The 12,614-nt window shown below is 46.3% G+C and overlaps 1 protein-coding gene across 7 annotated transcripts in view; it reads right to left on the reverse strand.

Annotated features, from left to right (window-relative positions):
* The window catches only part of LOC125751476 (docking protein 4-like), a 74,644-nt gene that overhangs the window by 28,810 nt on the left and 33,220 nt on the right, over nucleotides 1-12,614 (reverse strand). The window contains exons 1-2 of one of the 7 annotated variants that reach the window (XM_049030342.1): nucleotides 5,332-5,628; nucleotides 555-638 (exon numbers count right to left, since the gene is read on the reverse strand). The exons of 5 other annotated variants lie outside the window; for them this stretch is intronic. The gene's annotated coding sequence lies outside the window, so the exon portion shown is untranslated. Of the gene's footprint in view, nucleotides 1-554; nucleotides 639-5,331; nucleotides 5,629-12,614 lie in introns of those variants that run through there. One more of the 7 variants, XM_049030339.1, reaches the window with a different exon arrangement.

The following is a 12,614-nucleotide window of genomic DNA, read 5'->3' on the forward strand; positions in this document are numbered from 1 at the left end:
AGAGAGATAGACAGTGTGTGAGAGAAAGACAGTGTGAGAAAGACAGAGAGAGAGAAAGAGAGAGACCTCACTCCTGTCTTGATTAAGTTTTCCCCCAAAAATGGGCCACACACCCCAAATTTTGCTTGCCCTCACTTACGCAGCGAGGGCAGGGCGCATTCACAAGGTGTCTACAATGTGCCCCTGGCAAACAGGGGCATGTGAAAGTCATTATCTCATTAGGCTCTAATCATCCTCAGCCATCGTACATGTGAGAAACACACGTAAACACACACACACACACACACGCATTGATATCTTTGTGGGGACCACACATTCATTTCTATGGGAAAAACTCCAATCCCTACAATGACAGCCTTAACTCCTACCCAGCTCTAACCTTAACCATAAGTCACCACACAAAATACAAACCTTTTGTCATTTTTAGTTTTTTGATTGATTTTTACAAAGGTTTCCCTTGAGGATACTGACTAAAATGATCCCCAAAACGTCAAAATAACAGGTTTTTATCATATTGTGGGGATGTAAAATATATATAACTCACAAACACAAACCTTCTGGCTGTTTTTGGTGGGCCGGGTCTTGCCCTTCCTTATCGACTCGCTGCGGCTGCTTCGCCCTCAGGATAGCACACACTACTTCATGAACGCCAGAGAAAGAGAGAAATCGAGTAAGCTGTGGACATGCTAGCTTAGCGGCAAGGCCGGCGGTGATCCCAGCCCCCTGCTCCACCATCAAAGACACAAGGTCTCCAGAGAGAGTGTCTCTCTGGTCCACAGGACATGGAGCAGAAACCTCCCACAGTCATCCACAAAGCCCTGGATGGGGGGGGGTTCATTAAAGCTACATGAGCATTATTATATACAGTTTACAAGCATTTATACAACTGGTGTACGTTGAGGTATTTATCAAGGATGTAATAAGCGTTATTATAAGTCCAGCTGCTCAGTCTGTTTAGAGGGCAGTCTTGTACATACTGTAAGGGGGGGGTGAAGGAATAAAAGAATAAAATGAATTTCACTTTCCTTTCCTACTAGTTCCCACAGGAATAAAGAAGATGCGTACCTGCCTGTGAGGTCTCTCTGGGGGGGGGGGGGGGGGTCAACCTGAGGCAAGAACCGCAAGGCCAATAAGAAATAATGCATTGGGGGGGTCTGGCAGCCTAAAGTACAGGAGCGAGTTGGCCACTCCATCTGGCCCATAGTGACCAATAACAGGCACCCCAACACCCCAACACAGGACCTACCCCCCAAGCAGAAAAACAAAGAGATAGCACATCACCAGTCCCATATCCTGCAACACCCTCTTTGCAGATAATAACACAGCACTCCGTAGATCTATCACTGCCCCAGAGTGGCTCAGTTCACAGACATGGGGAGGCGCAGAGAAAGAGCCCCCCCACACAGAAAGAGTGGGAATGTCTGCACAGCATGTCACTCCCAGGCTGCTTTTACCCATCTCCGTCTCAGGATCAGATCAGAGCCTGACATGCAGGGCTGAGGCTAACGTGGAGGATCTATCAGGGATGTGGTGGGGGGGGGGGGGACTGGAAGGTTAGGTGCAGTCACGGCACAGACAGCCCCACCCCTTTCCCGGCCATCTTTCATGATCCAAAGCAGACCAAAGGCAGCCGGCAGGTTTTTCATCGGTTAAAATTGGTGACTTCCTCAAGCACAGACTCTTAATGGAACAGGAAAAAATCCCAACAACATAATAAAGGCAGGTAACATTTTTAAAAAGAAGCGGTGGATCTGAAAATGGAGGGAAGCGGTGGATCTGCAAATGGAGGGAAGCAGTGGATCCAGAAAGGTAGGGAAGCAGTGGATCTGCAAAGAGATGGAAGCAGTAGATCTGCAAATGGAGGGAAGCAGTAGATCTGTCTGTGTCAGTGTGTATGGACCAGGTATACCTTACCTTGTGTGGACACAATGTCCCCACACCATGATTAATACCTGTTTTTTAAACCTTGTGGAGACCAGTTTCTTGGTCAATCAAAAAACTAAAAATGCATAAACTGTTGTATTTTGTTTGGTTACTTTTGGTTATGGTTAGGGCTGGGTGGGGGTTAAGGTTGTCGCAGTTAGCGTTAGCATTTTTCCCATAGAAATTAATGAGCGGACCCCACAAAGATATGAGTACAGGTCTGTTTGTGTATATGTGTGTGTGTCTGTGTGTCTCTGCGTACATGTGTGGCCTGGGTGATAATTACAGACCAGACTCTCATGGAAGAAGAGGGCAGCCTGCCTGCCTGCATGGAGCCTCGGACCACACAGGTAACATGATGCCTTTCACCAGGCCATTGCTGCAGCTACAAAGGCTAACGGATCGGACCAGTGAAGTAGCGCTACAATGCTACAGCGGCTACGGTAACAGCAGCGATGCTAATGGTGGATATGTAACACAGTCATGCTGGAAGGACACCCTGGCAAAGTGGCTTCACCGGGGGGGGGGTGGAGAGAAAGGGGTGTAGAAAAGCCGATTCATACTCCAGCCAGCCATTAATCAATCTGGCCTACAAACAAACAGCACAACCTCACGCCAGCTGTGTAAAGGCACCGATAACTTATTTACAAACCCCAGCATGCTAATCACACAATTACTGCACACAGTGCAATCAAAAGCACAATTACTCCATGACAGTGGCCAGGCCTGCACCTGCTTGCTGCCTTATCTCAACAAAAAACAATTACAAACACACCTAAAAATGGCTGAGGACTAGAACCAAACATCGAGTTAAAAAGTCCTGCTAAGCTTGTCTGTCCTACTACCTGCAACACGTTTTTTTTACAGGTGGAGGGAAGGGGGGGTGGTGGTCAGTTGCTTGTCCTTTTTGGGGTATCCTTTTGAGCAAAAGAAGTAGAAATATTTCCACTTCCTGCCCCTCTCACACGCGTATAAAAGGCGGGTGTGCTCCAATCAGCATTGTCCCGCCCAAGATGCCCCTACCCCCCAGTCCTGGCTCTGCCAATCTCCCCGCTGGGCCAGCTGTGAGCATCTCCGTGCCAAATGTCCGTAACGCGTTTGGCTGGCTTCCCAGGGACGGGGGGGGCGCGTTATCACAGTGCGGCAGAACGTGGCGTGCTGGGGGGGGGGCGCCACGGCTGAGGGGGCTTCAGACAGATACGAGGGCAGGAACAGGGCATGTGGTGTAGGCTGCGTGTTCAAAGAGACCCAGGACTGCGTGGTGAAAGGGTGCGAATCCTGGCAGCGGACACAATCACAGGATAGGAACAGGCAAAGCGCCGAGAACCGCCACAGCTGCCCCACTCACCTTCACCACACTGCACAGCACGGGGTCCGGACGTGGCAGCAAATAAACCGCACTAAACAGAGACATACACTCCAACCCGCCCACCAAGGGCACAACCCCCATTACACCGGGGGCAGTGTGACAGCTTTCTGACAGGACAGCCTGGCAGAAGCTCAAAAAAAGAGCCCCGTATCCACACACACACAAACGCACACATACACAGGTACGCACACTCACAGATGCATTCACACACATGCATGCACACACAGACAGATGCACAGGCACACATACACATGCACAAACACACACGCATTCTCTCACAGACACACTCACATATATGCATGCACACACACACAGTCACAGACGTACTGATACACGTGCATGCACACACTCACACACACACACACAGGCGCGCAAACACACATGGACACACACACTTTGCCTTATTGGCTCCCCACCGACGGCCGTCTGACCTGCTCTCTAATTTAGCACGGGCAAACTGAGCTCGGTCACGCCACGTTAACCGCGGACGGCCCTAGACATATCCCACCCTCCATCTCTCGCTCTCTCCATCCCAGCACAAACATTAATAATGGCTCTGAATCATTCATGAAACACTCGTAATCCATCTCCTGGGGGAGTCCGGCTGTGATGTAAACACTCTCTGACAGCGAGGGCAGGGTGTTGTGGCGAACAGCTGTTTGGGTACACTCTGGTACCTGCGTCCACAGGGCGGTCAGAGTCGCACGCCACCGTGTCAGTTCCACGATGACTGCAATAGTCTGTTCCTCCCAGGTCAAGTTAAAAAGCAAAAAAAATGACAAACGAAATGACATATTAAACGTAACCGGGCCACATGCCCACTGCAAAACAGTTTAACAACAACAAAAAGATCAGATCATGTCATTCGTTCATTAAATGCCCTGGTTTCAATGAGATTGCACATTGAGTTTAACAGATTTTGTCAGACTGATTAATCATCTCCTTATAAATGCATCGTCTCTATTTTACAGCCTGCTTAATAAGCCAGGACATAACCCGTTTCGTTGTAAGGTAGAAAGAAGACTATCTGTGCAAACAAAAGGCAGCATTTTAAGCACCATCTTTAAAGACCACTGGAACATATCATAAAAATACTTTTCACGTTTAAGTGAACAGGTTTAAAAAAGGTTAAAAATGCCGGTCAGAACTTTATTATAAGTAATACATTAATAATTGCATTTGAAAGAAAAACTGAATAATTTTAAATAAGTCTGTTTTATTTCTGCTCTGGGCGACGCTCTGTGAATGCGCGCTAAAAGCATGAGATCCGAAGATGAACGCGGGCAATGCGCGGAAAGGTGACATAAAATAGGAAAAACCAGGAATCAGTAAAGTAGTTCAGTCATTAGCTTGATACCTTTCGCAGAACGCGTACCTAGAATTTCACAATTAAAGTAGCAAAAATACACGCTGTCCACCGTTACAAAGGCTGTTAATTATGACTGTATATTTCCTTGTAAAATGAATCATGTGTCAGGTGCCGTAAAAATGAAACCTCCCCAGCTTATGATGGGACGCCTCGCCGGGCTCCGTCCTTTGTGAACCCGGGCGTCCGAGGTTACTGTATGCCACTGAACTCTCTATACGACAAAAAAGAAAAGAAAAGCAATATATGTACGGAATGTTATTTTATGGTCTGTCGTAGGAGTAATACTTTACATAGACGAGCATCACAAATACCTAAACATTTAATAACTGACAGCGGATTTTCACGAAAACTTTTGCATTCCATTGTCTATAATATTCACCCGTCGCGGCCCTAATAGCCCTAATGTAGGAATTAAGTTCTTACTGAACGGATAAATATTTCTGGAGTTCAGTCATAAAAATGTACTAAGCTTTTCAAATACCGTGTACCAATCATATGCCAAGACACGAACAGTTACTAATTATGGCCTAAATTAACTTATATTTCACATTGTTATACAATGCTTCCTACGCAAAATGCACTAATTCTGGGATGCATCTTGCCATATAATGTATTTTGCATGCATAATACCCCGGTGCTTATAATAGCCACAGGAAACGCATCGCTTTACCTGGGCACAGAACCCTTGGTGCTGCTCTTCGAAGACGGGCTGCTGAAGGTACCACTCCTACCACGTCGGTGAGCTGCTCAGTCTGTGACCTTCGGTGAGCACAGACACGTAATGCTACCGAGCTGAAAATAATAACCCCGCTGCTAATTATTCCCAGGGATGCTGAGCTGTGTCTGCGTGCGCGATCGGGTCTTGCTCCAGCCGACTCTCCCAGCGATGCTGGCTCTGGGGTCTAATTCATCGAGACATGTTTCATGAGCTGTTTTACCGTAAACCTCCGAAAAGAGACACCATTCCCGTCAAGTTACTGCGTTGTTGCGGCCACTGTCCTATCTGTTGTCTTAAGATGTAACTTTGATAATGCAAGATGTTATGCATAGAACAATACTAATACTTTTATTTTTCTACCGAAACTTTAATGATTTGATAAATTCATTTTGTCTGTTAAATTCATTTAATATTATTAATAGATTGAAATTACGTTTTACATAAGCATTATCTTCAAAGAGGCTGATGTGAAAATGTTTTTAGATGACAAAAATCAGGAGTACTTGTAAGAAAGAAGCCTAAACGCAGGGCATTTTTAGTAACCCAAGATTTTTATTTTTTGGGAGCTAATTAATTATTCGAGCAAAAGTTTCGTTCTAGGGATATTATATTTGGCTGGAAGAAATGTAAACGTGATATTTGAAGGTTTACAGTAGCCCTTATTTCACCGATCGCTTCAAGCCCCTTATTAATTTCCAGCAGGCACGTTTGCGATAAAAGCCTGTGGATTTAAGCATTATCCTTTTAAAACATTCCCAGTGACATGCCGGGCTACTGAAACGATAAAGGCAGAAAAAGAGCTTCGGATCAGACCAGCGTGAGATGAACGTTGCCTGTAGTGCGGGAAGAGGAAAATCACTGTTGAATAAATACCCCCCAATGTACCAGTAAAGAAAACGACAGATCACAAGAGGCCTTTAAAATGATGCTGTGGTGACTCTTGCAGGACGGACCGCAACCTTAGAAGTATATAAACAGGGGTTGACCAGGGAGTCACTGCTTTGTGTTCTGAATCAGCTGGATGACCACGTTCATTTTGACCCGCTGTGAGCTCAGCACTCAGTTCTCTGTCAGGTGGCAGCTTTTGATTTATCCAAATTTATTGATTATATTATGCCGACTGGGGGAGGTTCATCCCTCTCAGGTGCTATGAAAAGAGAGTTTGCTAATGCTATTTTGGTGATAATATATAAAAATAAGACTCTGGGTTAAATTCTCATTATGGACAATTCAGAAAATAAGGTGAGCTGATCTAGGCCTACAAGGGGCGTCTTGATCCTGGGCAGAGGCAGGCAGGAACGCAGATCACCGGACGAGGCGGACGGCAGGCTCACGAAGGGGAGCAACTTGGACCACAGCGGCTGAGCTAAGGCTATTAGCATGATGAATCAGACAGGGGTCGCAGAGCCGATTAAGAGCACAGCCAACATACAGAAAGCCCTACTGTGGTATGTTTGAATTCAGTTTTAAATTATCTGTAAGTAAAAGGTAACTATGAGTGTGTTCTTTTTTCAGCAGGTCATGTCACACATGAACATTCGGTGTCTCAGCTCTGACTGACATAACCTGCCCTGCGGTGACGGACTACAGGACGACCGCTCTTTGCTACCCAGAATCCTTCTGAGATAAGAACCTGTTAGTTATTGCATATCGACCGAAATGTCACCTCAGCGATGGTAATGTAGTTCATGGAGACACCAGCTGGTCGCACCCAGGACAACAGGACAGCGTTTGCTTTCAGTGAAATGAATTTCACAGAATGGAGTATGTATGCACCATGACCCAAGCTAAGTGGGCGGATGATGGATGGATGGAAAATGGAGCAGCGGGTGGGAATTTCAGAGATATCCTTGGGGAAATTCTCAACACAAATCTGTCCATCCATCTAACCACTTATCGTATAACAGGGTTGCAGAGGGGGGCCTGGAACCTATCCCAGACAACACAGGCCGCAAGGCTGGTGTGCATCCTGGACGAGATGTCAAGAAAGAAGCTCCTTTCTGAGCATATTTGTGGAATTTCATATTATTGCAGGAACAGAGACCTGTAAAATATGACATGAGCCAAAACTCCCCAGACGGTGCCCCCCCCCCCCCCATTTTGCACATATACACTCCTACATACAGTCGACATGCTACGAAATTGCACCAGAAATCACAGCCATCTTCTTATGCTGTATATTCCAGTTACACAGGCTGGTTCTGTGCCTGAGCTGTTTCAGTGCTGCTCCTCAGCATTCTGTCACTAAACCTTTTTTATTTGACATTCCTATTATTTACATTTATATTTATTTTACATTCATATTCTGGCTCGATGACTGTCGAATGTCAGAATCTGTGCAGGGCTACAGATGCAGGCACAAACTGCTCTTGCCAAAGTGAGTGGGAGGTATACCCGCTCTTAATGGCTGTCAGGAAGGTCTCGTTCCTCAGTGCATGCTAACATCCCCGAAGGCATGCTGAGCATTGCATATGCGTTTCCTCATTTGTACCGTGAACCTCCATCAACACGTGCTCACACATAGATGAACACAGTCTGCGTGTCCCTGCAGTAGTGTGTAACTCACAGTGCTTACCATAACCGCGTTCCAGTACAAGTCAGAAAGCCATTTAGCAACACCGGGGACCTGTTCCAAAAAGCAGGATTTCTTGCTTAGCTGGATAACTTGTCAGATTTAAGGTACCCCACTTTAACTGGCCTTTATCTTTGTTCACTTACATTTAGCCCAGACTACCTTAAATCTAACAAGTTATCCAGGTAAGCAAGAAATCCTGCTTTTTGAAACAGGCCCCAGTTTTAGCCTGGTTCATCGTTAGCCATAGTTAGCAATACCAGTTGATAACACATTACGCAGACAGAATTTCGCCCATACAAATATAATAGCAACCTGTCCACAGATAGCGGTTGAACAGCACTGTTTGTACAAACCAATTCAATGAGACGCAAATAGGACGGAAGGGCTAATAAACAGTATATAACTACAGCTTTCACTTCTGTTGATGAAGGGTGCAGACATTTTGAATTCTGAGGTCGAGGTTGTAGACGTTCCTTTGACATTGCGAGTCGGAACTCAGACTTCAGGGGGGGGGTTCCAGTGGAAATTTCCGACTAGGAATTCGGAAATTCCGACTTTGAAGTTCAAACGGAACGCACCATTACTCCTTTGCCTGGATTACTGGCCCCAAACCAGCCTGTCCTCAGTCTCACCATGCCCGACCGCATGAAGCCCACACACCTCTTGCAGTTGACTTAAAGAAGAGACGCACTCACATGTAAACACTTTGCCCCAAAGGGTAGATCCTAAGTCTGAAACAAAAACAGAGCCTGGATTCCTAGAACTGAAAGGACACCCTGGGCCGTAAATCTCATACTGTTTCACGGTTATTTTTCCAGAGGTTGAGCAGGTTAAATAAAACAGAGGAACTCTGTCAGAAGACCAGCCATCAGCCTGCTTTCAGGTCTCAGAGCCTCATGTTCCATTATCTCACACCATGCTGCCTCCAGAGGAGCACAGTGAGTCTCAGCAGTGAAGCAAGGAGCTGTATTAGCCCCTCCTGATCAACTGGCTACTTTCAATCCCCCTGAATACTAAACACCGCAACCCCCACTCCCGGACATAGAGACGGCATCTTATATTGCAAAAGTGGCTGCCCAATCAACCTCAAGGCTTTCAAAAGCAATCAAAATTCTGATAAATAGGCTAGATCTTCATTCACTCGGTCTCCCACTTCGTCCATCACATACTCACTCAGTCACTCGCCCACAAAATACCCAGAATGGTCCAAGATCCTTAAAGACCAGCGGTTTTAACTCCCGTCTGTGAAATGCACGCCTTCGTAGACAAACATTCCCTCTTTCCTGGCTTCTGCTTTCTCATATTGCCAGTGAACTGTCAGCTTGCTGTTGGATAAATAAAACAAAATACTCAGAGAAAACAAACAACATAATCAAATTGCAATTACAAGTATCGGAGGATGACGTGGGGGTGGGGGGATGTTCTAGCGTGGGACGTCACTTGTGTGTCAGGAATGACACTGAGGTGGAGGCAGCCGTCGTGCTTTAGTTCGGAGTGGGATGGCATCGTGTCACCTTTACACAAAGGGTGAGAGGGTGCGCCTAGGCTGAGGCTTCCAGCGGACTAACACACTCTGGGGAAAACACACTTGGACAGTAATATAAACACAACAGACGGCAGCGCTGTTTACCGCCACTGAAACTACACATTTATGTGGGGTCCCTGGACTCTTGGCCACAGTTACTACACTAAATATTTTAAAAAATACGTTCCATATTTAAGGGATGCGGAAGCAGCATATTATGGTAGCTAGCTACAATCATTTCATTCTATTCACTATCTAATGTTATATGCAACCATGAACTGACTGAAGCACAGCATTGCCACCAAAAGAAAGAAAATCAGAGATAGGAAGTCTGTGATTGAAAATTTGCCTAAGCTGGCCAGTTTATTCGACACAAGTGATGAGGAGGCTTTTTGAGTGGAGCCCAGCCCTGATTGCCTCTTCTCACTTTCACAGCATGTTACCGGGCTTTTCGCCTGTTTGGGGTCACACGCAGACTCACAGGGACCCGTGGCAGTGTGCCGCCGTCGCCCGACAATGGCGGAAATCTTTTAAGTGCTTATCATTAAGGCTCGTTAAAGGAAATGCTCGCTTTTACTGCTCTGCTGTTATTTGAGCATGAGCAGCGGAGAGGGAAATCGAACTGCTATATTTACGGACTCAGCCTAACGGCAACGCATTAACTGATATTCGGAGCATGGCTGTGTCACCGTTCTTGTCTCTATCCATAACGGCCGACACTGAGCCGTGCCTTTGCATGGACATGGCCGCCCCGCTAATTCACGCTTTCCTGGCTGTTACACTAACACACTTCATCAGCTCAAACCCTCATTATCCCCGCTATTGTGTTTAACACGGTCAATATTTCTGCTCGGGGCCAAACATTATCAAACGAGCTGGAGGAAAGAGGAGTGGGATGCGGTGCTGCTTACAGCGGAAATGAGCAGAGTAATTGTTCCGAAATTTTCAGTTAGCAATTAGCTTGCGGCGCTGGTCAGGCCTATAGAACACATAAGCGGCTGCCTAGGGCACCGTCTTCTGAGGGGATGCTGAGTTAGCAAAGCTGCCAGGTTAAGAGTGAAACGTTCGGAGTTTGACCAGCGGTGAAGCTTGCTGGGAGGGGAGCAAGCAAAGGCGTGGAGGTATCGGTGAAGCAAGCTAGAGGGTTGGGGGGGCATGGGGGTGTCAGTAAAGCTTATTGGTGGGACATGGGGGTGTCGGTGAAGTTGGACTAGGGCACAACATGGGTTTCAACTGGCCCTGCTGGCACGGCTTTATAATTTAACTGACACCTGGACAAAGAAATACGAGCATTAAACCCAAAAAGCCTACAAACACAGGAATTACTCAACATTACTGCCAGATTTAGGAGCATCAGCACTGGGTTTCCTGCAGTTTATTCACCCAGAGACAGTGAGACGGATGCTGCAGCCTCCTTGTTCTCATTCTTTCTGCAGGCCGAGCCCTGTGACGTACTTCTCCATCTCCAGGAGGGAACCCACAGCACTGGGGAAGGTGGTGGCCATTGAGAGTGAATGATGCTGACTGCTACCACGGAGACGTGCAAAGGGTGGAGAAAGCAGGGAAGAGACACGGGGAACGACAGAAATGTACTCCGACACAACAGAGAACAAAACCAGTAAACAGACAAATTGAAGGAAGTGAATGAATAAAGGAATGAATGAATATTACATTTATACAGCACTTTTCAAGACACCCAAAGTGCTTTACAGAACCAGTGAGGAGCCATTTTAACCACCACAAAACCACTGTTTGTATACTAATGACTAACAGACTAGTCTGCGAAATTCATCCTGCCACACTGGCCTATCTAATGCACCAAAAAATAAATGAAACTGGACAATAACATGAAACATCACAAAGATGAAGCAGAAAGTAAATGAGAGAGCTGGGGGTGGTTGGAAGTGATTTTTCATATTCATGCGAATAGTTTTTGGTCCTGGGCCACAGTTAGACCTGCACTGAGAGCTTTGCAGGTCAAGCATGCCCCTGTCACAGAAAAAGGTCACTCTGGAGCCAGCTGCCCTATTAGATTTGTTTGTGGCCTGTGGACCGCAGACAAAAGTCACTTCAGGAAGAAAATTGTCTGGAGTGATTTTTTTTGAGTGGTGGCACTGGAGAGAAAAGGGAAGGACAGATGTGGTGACACTAGGAGAGAGCAGACGGCGTATGTCGAGCACAGGGTCTTGGGTGTCGCGACTAGATGGGTTGCCATGGCAGCTAGAGGAAGATGGAGACTGCTCGCTCTGTGATGTCATACATATCTGAGGCTGAAGAAAGTGTTTTTAAATGAGTTTAATGCGTTTGATTAAGGAGTACAACATCTCAAAATGCCTGCCTCTTACCGGAAAAGGGCAGGAGAATTGTGCCCATGTTAAGAGTTAGCTGAGGACAGGGCTGCCCTGCTTCACAACTACGGCATGACGCAGCCGCACTCCTGGTGACGCTGAGGCAACAAAGTAATGAGAAGACCTAAGGACACATTACTATGGAGGATGCAATAAGGAGTATGGCCACCCATGGCCTGAAGGACAGCCCCAATCCTTCTTGTACATCCTGCACTGTGTGCAGTGAGATATTGGACCATCCTTCAATAAGAAAAACCTACATATGGTACTTCAAGGGACAAAGGAAGTGGAAATGAAATCTGCACTCCAGAGCACCACGTTTGGCACCCACAAAGTTACTATTCCCCTTAGATAATTTAGAAGTATGCGTGACAAATGCACCTGCAGTCAGAAGCTGAGAATTTGGTCGCTTCAGAGCCTGTTATTATGCTTGTGGGAGATTTACTCATAGAAAGATGTTCTGAGGGCAGAATGTTTTATGATTGGTTCGGCGAGATAACCAATCAGATTGTAGAAGAGGTGGGTCCAATCGATTACAGGAGACAGGATAACGACATCTGATTGGTTGGTCCCGCCTACTCTAGTTGCTTGAACCCACCTCCTCTACAGCCTAATTGGCTCTTTGAATGAATCATTTTTCATTCTGCCCTCAGAACATTTTTCTGTAAATAAAAATCCCATAAGCTGTTAGTGCACGCATACATTTTGTTAGATTTTACCAAAAACAACACACAATTGAAGGAGCAGGGTCAGCCAACCAACTGGGGTTAAGGACCATCATAAAGGG

The sequence above is a fragment of the Brienomyrus brachyistius genome, chromosome 11, assembly GCF_023856365.1.
Source record: "Brienomyrus brachyistius isolate T26 chromosome 11, BBRACH_0.4, whole genome shotgun sequence".
Classification (NCBI taxonomy): domain Eukaryota; kingdom Metazoa; phylum Chordata; class Actinopteri; order Osteoglossiformes; family Mormyridae; genus Brienomyrus; species Brienomyrus brachyistius.